Genomic DNA, 7,186 nt, shown 5'->3' with positions numbered 1-7,186 from the left:
TACTCTTTAAACCACTTCTAAAACAAAAAGAAACAGAGTGGAGATGGCGGCCGCATCTGGCTAATATCCATGCATGACCGGATACGGTTATCTGAAAGGCAGTGTGGGCCTGAAGGCCCCAGTGGGCTGATTCTCCCCGCTTCGGTCTCTACTTTTCCACCACCCTGGGCCCCAGTCTCCGAGGGCAGCACACCTGCCCTGCCTAGCGCCCCTGCTCTCGGCAAGCTGGCTGCGCCCCCTGCCGGCGGGTCTCCTGGCCGTCCCTCGCCATCGTGGAGGAAGAGGCAGGCTGGAAGGCGCCTTCCCTGCCGCAGTTAACAGTTCATCCAGGGATGCCTGCATTTTCTCAGAGAGTGGTTCCTGTAGTGAAAAGATAAGAGGAGAGCCGTTATGAATGGATGCAGGCAAGGGGAGGCTATCCATTATCGTTTCCAGCCTAATGAAGCCCTCTGAAGGCTCTCTTCAGAGTGATAAATCCCTCCAGGGTCCCAGTCCTTCCAGCCACGAAGCCACAGGCTTGTCATAACTCATGTCACAGGAACCACACCGCTCGTCCCAAACTTCCTCAATACAGGCTGCTCAGGAGGCCCAAGAGTAAGACTGATAACAAATTTTGGGAACACAGACGTTCACAGCTCATTGTGCAGGCATTCAGATGATAATACTGGGTTAATGCCTCCCATTGCCCATCCCTGTCAGCCCTGGCAGTATGGAGAGCCAGGCAGAGGAAGCTGGCACGATGGTGTTGGAGAAGAGGGGACCGAGAGGCAGCAAGGAGTCTGTAACTGTGACTATGGCCAGTGTAGGAGGTGAGTGGTGTGAGCGGAGTTCATGTCCCCCTGAGCAAGGTATTGGGCAGTCACATGGGGGAAAGGGTGCCCCAGAGCGACAGAGTCTCTCTCCCCTAACCAGGCCCCCTGCCTTGCAGTTACTGCAGTTCCCAGCAAGCACAGCCAGGTGGCTGGATGCTCTCACCCCTCATGGGAGCAGCACAGACAGCTGCTTTAGACACAGTCCAGACTGCCGGCCTGGCGCTCCATAGTTTCCCATCCGCACAGCCAGGCTCAGCCAAATGGCTCCCTGGTGTCAGGGCGGTGAAAGTCTTCTTACATTGCCTCAGCAGGAGGGGCGTGCAGAAGAGGCCCATTCAGGGCTGCAGGAGGATGGAGAAGGGGGACAGAGGCCCACGTAGGGGCTGTTTTGCCGTGTGGACACACACATAGCTTGTAGCCCTGCTTCCTCCTCTGGGTTTTTTTTTTTTTTTTTTTTTTTTTTTTTTTTTTTTTTTTACCCACTCTGCCTACTCTCTAAGTGTGAAGGCCAGTTGGACTTTTATGCAGCCCTTGTGGCGACATGGTTCCCAGACCTTTGGCCTTCCTTGTGTAAACATGAAGCCCTTCCTAATTCAGTTCTCTGAAGGGGGGCCCACTTTCACACAGCCTTTGTGGTGACACAGGTCCCAGACCTTTGGCCTTCCATATACAAACATGGGCTTTTTCCCAGAGCGGTCCTCTGTTCCATCCGCCCCCAACTAGGGAACTTTGGATGGACAGCGGTCTCAGCCTGCCATGGGGCTACTTTAAACAGGACACAGGAGATATTCTGGGTACTCCCCTCCCAGGGAGCCTGGTCCTGGCTGCTACCCCAGGGAAGACACATGATAGGAGATCTGAGAGTTGTGGGCAGGGTAGGGCGGGGCGGGGCAGGGCAGGGCGGCTCCAGCATAGGACTGGTAGTGCCACCCAGAGGTCTGGGCCAGTAACTGACCTGTGGGGGATTTAGAGGGGGGGGTCTGTGTACCAGGTATGCCTGCGGAGAAGGGGCAGAGGCAGATAGATGCTGGGCCTGCTTTATGTAGATTTATTCCCTGCCAGGCACATCTACAGAGCCTGGAGATAATTCCGTCTGTTTCCCCTGCATGTGAAGCCTGAGGGTTGCCTTTAGAGTGGGGACTGAGTGATCTGGTCAGAGTTTGTCGTTCAGCTGGGATTCACAGACAGGGTGGAAGTTTTAAATGAGAAGTAATAGTCTGGCTTTGTTGTTGTGCTACTTAAAGAAAGGACAGAAAACTAAGAGATAAAAGGAAGTCACACATTGTGCCCTCCACAGGAGCTCTGAACTGAGACCCTTCAAGCCTTGGCCTCCATGGGGTCAGAGACTGTGATTGCAATCTGGTGTCCCCATAGTTCCCCTGGGAGAACTTACCCTCCGTCTTCCCAGATTCCCCAGAGACAGCATCAGCAGCCACATCAGAGCCAGCCAGGAGTTTACCTTTTGTTTGAGACATCTGGGACTTAAAATGGTACTTTTTAAGGCAGGTACAGTGCCACACCCCTGTGATCTCAGCACTAAGGAAGCTGAGGCAGAACTGCTAAGGATTCATAACCAGCCCGAGCTGTCTCTGTCTCCAAAGAAGAAAACTAAGGTTATTTTATTTCTAATTATGTGTATGAGTGTCTACATATAATGAGAACGCACACGTGGGTGGAGGCACCCGGGCAGGCCAGTAGAGAGAGCTAAGATGGCTTGAGAGCTCCTGTAAGGGTGCTGGGAACCAAGCCCAGGTCTTCTAGCAAGAGCAGCAAGCGCTCTTAATTTGTGGGCCATCTTTCTAGGCCCAGTCCCTGAACTTCCCATGAGAAAACGCATCCCTGGCGTGGCTTTGCTGTTAGTTAATGCTCTTTTCATGGTTCAGAAACACTCCTCTGATTTCGCAACTGTTGGATCTCTGTACATAAGATAGTAGATTGTGTTGCGGCACAACCTTGTTGTACACTGTGAAGATGCTCTCATTAGTTTAATAAAGAGCTAAAATGGCCAATAGCTGGGCAGAAAGAGGTTGGGTGGGACTTTGCAAACAGGGAGAGAACTCACTGGGGTGAAGAAGGGCGGAGTCGCCAGGAGATGCTGGAGAGTAAAGATAAACATGCCTTATTGAAGAAAGGTGTTGAAAGAAACATAGGTTAATTTAAGTTGCAACAAGAGCTCGTTAGTAACAAGCCTAAGCTGTTGGCTGAGCAATTATAATTAATAATAAGTCTCTGTGTGGTTATTTGGGAGCTGACTGGTAGGACAGAAAAGCCTATCTTTAAATGGCACCCAACATACAGCCACATACATCCTCGTAGAGTCTGAGAAAGTTTTTAAAGAAGAAGTTCGGAACTATGGCCACCTGGTGGTCTCTCGAGTAGGCTCAATGTTATCAGCAAACAGAAGTGTGGCTCTTTTAAGTGCTACAGAGCATTTACATGGCGTTTATGATCAGCGGGTGGCACACTACTCTACAGCAGTGTGGACCCAAAAACTTCCCAGAGCCAGGGCAATAAACATGGCTTCTGCGTAAGGCACTCAGGGACCAAAGGGGGTGGGGCCAGCTGCCAGCACAGAGTGCTAAGCTGAGCCATCCTAGCGGCTGACATAACAGTTTAAGACTTGTCTCATGCAATCAGAGAACACTACAGATGCTCAGTAAAGACAGATCCAGACCAAAAAAAAAAAAAAAAAAAAAAAAAAAAAACCCAGACTTTTTTTTTTTTTAAACAAATAGAGTTTTCTGATGCATGGTATGAGAATGTGGGTGGGCGTGATATAAGTCACATGTGTTTATTTTCAAAACTTAAAGTGTAGAGAGGAAACCACACGTTTCCAATGATTTCTTGAGCATTTTCACATTGATGACAGGTATGTAGTGTATGTGCACGTGTGTATTCACACCATGTATATGTACATGTGTGTATGTATCCATCCATGTGTGTCCATATATGTATGTAAGTGTGCATGTATTTATGTACATGTATGTAAATGTGTGGGTTTGTGTGTGTCCACACTGAGTATATGAACTTACATGCATGTGTGTTCCCATTGTACATGTGTGTATGTGTTCATGTGTGAATGAGTGTAAGCATGTATGTGTGTCTACAGCCATGTGGAAGGCACCATCTTAAACTTCATGAGTCCCCAGTCCAAGCATGGCACTTTTTTGCTGGCTGTGGACCTTGGACTTCTGGCACCTCCAGATGGGCTCTGTCCTCCCTCTCTTCTGGGATGCCTTTCGTGTCCCCCAGCCTGGTGATGCCACCATCATTCATGGAACTGTGAGCACTTACCCAGAGGCCAGTCCCTGTTGCAAGAATACCTCCACTGCCCATCTCAAGAGCATGCAGACACGTGGCCACTCTCCTCCTGTACTCACTTCCAATTCCCCAGCAAAGCTGTTGGATTTTTTTCCCAAGCCATATCCAGAATCTATCACATCTTTTCTTTTCATGCCTCCCCAATCCAAGCTGAGCCTGCAGCAACTCTTAGCAGGACCATGGAGATACTGTAGTTGGTTTCTCAACTCCTCTCATGCAGGAGAGGCCTGTCAAAGCCTGTGTGGTCAACCAGGTCCTTCTGATCCTCCCTCACCCTCTTCCCCTGGAGGCCTGACCACCATCTCTCCTCAGTCACAACAGCTCTGGCCTTAGCACAACCTGCCTGTTCCCTTTGCTAAATGTGAGTTCCTTTAACTTCTGTATGCCTTGGCCAACTCATCTTTTCAGGCCATCTCCAGTGGTCTCTGCGCCTACCATCCATCTACCACCCACTTAGCACTCTGTCAGGGGGAGGCTTGCATGGTGGGACCTGGACTCAGTTGGGCATTTGGGCCAACGGTCATTTCCTTGATCCTCACCAGCCTTACATCTGACCCCTGAATCTTCCATGAAGTCCTGGAGACCATGATGGCTCTGTCTCCGTTTGTCTCAGCCTCCACTCCTTCTCTCCCACAGTGAAGGTGCCAGGGACCTCCCCACAGGAGTCTAGAGTGTTCCTCGAGAGCCCAGAAGCTCTGTGTTGTCCTTGAAAACAGGCTCAACCCATGCATGTGGGTTCCTTTGTGGTCATTGGTTCAGATGTTGAAACCCAGCCAAGCCAGCAGCTTCATGGTGCTGGCCAACCTGTCCATTCTTTACATGGAGATTTTCTGTTCTTCGTCTGGGGTCAGTGCCTGGATCTACTCACATGAACCAAGGCTGGCCTACCATTACATTTCCTCTATAGCCGCCTGACCTTCCAGGATCTCTCTGATGGGCACATTGGTAAAAGGCTCAGAGAGGATAAAGGCCTGTCTCAAAGACACACAGGACAATCTAGGGTGGTGGACCCAGAGTGAAGCCCACAACTACAGATGCATCTGCCCAGGAAGGAAAGAGCCTGCCTTTACTCAATACCTGCCTGGCAGGTTGCAGGGTCTTCAGCTCTGTCCCTACTCCCTCAGCTGTGATGAGCTCTCACTGCACAAGATCTACCCCATCCTCTCTCTCTGTGCCATGTGAGTCAAACCAGCTGAGCCAACAGGATGCTCAGACCCAGATACTGAGCCGAGAATGTAGGTGTCCTTCCCTTGGGTCTCCACTAGCTCCTCTGAGCTCATCTTTAAGAACCAGGAAGCCTCAAAGATATCTTAGTGGGCAAAGTGCTTGTCTTACAAGTGCGAGGGCCTGAGTTCAATCCCCAGTAGCTGCATGGGTTTTGTTTTGTTTTATTTATTTATTTTTGGGTTTTTGTTTTTTTTTTGTTTGTTTGTTTGTTTTTTTTTTTTTTGCTTTTTTGTTTTGTCTTGTTTTTAAAAAGCTAGCATGGCATGGTGGGGTGTGTTTATAACCCAGCACCAGGGAGACACACACAGAAGGATTCCTGGGGCTCACTGGCTGACTACCTAGCACACTTGGTGAGTTCCAGGCCAGTGAGAGACACTGTCCCAGATAATAAGGTATCTGGAACCCAAGAAACGAGAAAATGGTACACAAGATTGTACCCTGCCTTACACACACACACACACACACACACACACACACACACACACACACGCACACACGTATTCCCATTTATGCACGTCCATACACACATAAAGAAGTGAGCAGCTCACTGCCTTCCTGACCAGCACACTGGGAGGTACAGGGAGCACAGTCATGACAAAACCCTACACTGTATAAGTCCCACCTCTGTGGGTGACTCATGAGTGCTGGGACCATATCCTTTCTGCTGGGACTGCTGAAATCCTGCCATGGTCAACACAGGCCCCAGAAGAGAGACAGAGGGCCTTTATCAACCCCTCCCAGACACCTGGTCCTGTCACTGACCCTTCAGGAGAGGAGGCTGAGATGGATGGGCAGGAGACTGCCCGCCTTGTTGCGGGGAGACAGTGTGTGGTTGCTGGTGCTGCCGCCTGGCCCGTACAGCAGCCCTCCTTGTTCCTGGCCTTGGCGGGTGCTGGGGCCGTGTTGATCTTGGAGGGCTCACAGGCGCCTGCAGTGTTCCATGCGAGGAATTCTCAGCTGCTTTATGGAAATTATTTTATGGCCCATGTAGGTGTTGGGCAGTTCCTCCCCTGCAAATATTTCCAAGCTAAAAATACGGTATTCATGCTCAATGGTGGAGAACTTTGGGGACCATGTGAAGGTCTGAATCTCCAGCCACCACCTCAGGCCTGCAGGGAACACAGCTATGCTTTTACACAACCCAGCTTTTCCTAGGGACCTGTCCTGGGATGCCTCAGTCCAGCACCCCCATCTCTGAACCTCAACTTCCAGGATTGGGATTCAAAAGTGTTTGAGTTAAAGGGCTCACAGGCTGAGGACTGGCTCCTCAGTTGGTTATTGGAGAGGTTCTGAAAATCTCGGAGGTGGGTGGATGGGGATCTTGTCTGTGGTCCTTCCATACCCCCACTATCTTGATGTGCTGCCTCTCCAGGGCTCAGAACCAGTAGACGTAAATACTATAGTCTCTACAACCATGAGCCGAAATCAGCCTCTCTTTGGTGTGTCACTTGGCTGTTTTGGTGTATAGAAGTGATAAACAAAGGGTCCAGGCCTTAACTGACCCCCTTAGGAGTCCATAATATCTATGTCTTACTCATTGTCTCTCGACTTTCCTCTGATAGGACAGAGACTTGGGGACCTCCAGGGTCAAGTGAAAAACTGAAAAGTCACAAATTGACTGGGGGGGGGAATCAATCAATCAATCAATCTATCTATCTATCTATCTATCTCTCTATCCATTCATTCACATAGACAGAGTCTCATTGTATTACCCCAGATGGCCTGAAACTCACTATGTAGACCAGGCTGACATTGAATGCACAGAGATCTGCCACCTTCTGCCTCCTCAGTGCTGCAATTAAAGGTGTGTGTCACCACACTCCAGT

This window comes from Phodopus roborovskii, unplaced genomic scaffold (genome assembly GCF_943737965.1).
Source record: "Phodopus roborovskii unplaced genomic scaffold, PHOROB, whole genome shotgun sequence".
NCBI classification, from domain to species: Eukaryota; Metazoa; Chordata; class Mammalia; order Rodentia; family Cricetidae; genus Phodopus; species Phodopus roborovskii.
The sequence above is the reverse complement of the archived record's forward strand: the minus strand, read 5'-3'. Positions refer to the sequence as shown.